Source organism: Echinops telfairi, unplaced genomic scaffold (genome assembly GCF_000313985.2).
Source record: "Echinops telfairi isolate 266 unplaced genomic scaffold, ASM31398v2 ScPeMD7_19;HRSCAF=73, whole genome shotgun sequence".
Classification (NCBI taxonomy): domain Eukaryota; kingdom Metazoa; phylum Chordata; class Mammalia; order Afrosoricida; family Tenrecidae; genus Echinops; species Echinops telfairi.
In genome coordinates, this window is record NW_022103916.1 from 8,443,266 (window position 1) to 8,444,537 (window position 1,272).

The following is a 1,272-nucleotide window of genomic DNA, read 5'->3' on the forward strand; positions in this document are numbered from 1 at the left end:
TTTTTGTCTGTAATCTTGAGATGTGTCTCCTGTAAGCAGCAGATCTCTTGTCTGTGTTTTGTGAGCCAGTCTGCTAGCCTCTGCGTTTTAATGCCTGAATTCAGTCCAATTGATATTCAGGGTTATTACATCCCACCGTGCACTCTGTGATGTCATCTTATACATTTTGTGTTGGGTGTTTTCCTACCTCCCTTTCTTATCAATGCATTGTACATGTGTGTTTGTGTGGTTCGCTCTTGCTTCTTTCCATTGTTGAGCCATGCTCTCTTGGCAACTGTTTTCTCTTTGTTGAGCTCTGGGTGGAGTTGTTCTTTGTATGGTATTTTATTTGTGCACAGTGAGTGTTGTTGTTCTGCCCATACTGAGTCAGGAAGGATCATTTGTAGGGCTGGGTTTATTTCAACATAATCGTCGAGTTTTTCCTTGTCCGGGAAGACTCTTACTTCTCCATTTATCTTGATAGATAATTTGGCTGGATAGAGTATTCTTGGGTTTGCGTTATTTTCCTTCACTTGTTGGAATATGTTAGTGCATTCTCTCCTCTTCTTCATAGTGTCTGCTCATAGGTCTATGGGTGCCTTTACAGGTGACTGCTCCCCCCCACCCCCCCCTGCTCTTATGATTTTCTCCTTTTACTCAAAGTTGGTAAGTTTAGTCACTATGTGCCTTGACGACTTCTTTCTGGGATTCAGTCTAGCTGGTGACCTCTCTGCTTCCTGAATTATTGCCTGATTCCCATTCATTAAGCTGTGGAAGCTTTATTTCAGGAATTCCTTCACTATTTTGCAGTTGATTTCTTGGTTATATCTTGTTTTGGTAATCCAGTCATTTGAATGCCGTCAATCTTCATGGCATCAGAAATTGTTCTTAGGATTTTTTCAGCTTCTTTGATTAACTTGTTTGACTTTCTTTCCCATTTGTTGATGTCTGCCTGGTTGTCCCCTAGGTCACTGGTACAGTTCTCTGCTTCTTCTAGTCTGTTAGTGATGTCTGTTAACGTGCTATTTGTTTTTGTTTTTTTAAAAATCATTTTATTGGTGCTCATACAACTCTTATCACAATCCATACATAAATCAATTGTGTAAAGCACACTTATACATTCTTTGCCCTCATCATTCTCAAAATTCGCTTTCCGCTTGGGTTCCTGGAATCAGCTCCTCATTTTCCTTTTTCCCCTTCCCCCTCCCTTCCCACTCCCCTCTCCCTCATGAACCCTTAGTTTATAAATTATGACTTTATCTTATCTTAAACTGCCCGGCGTCTCCCTTCACC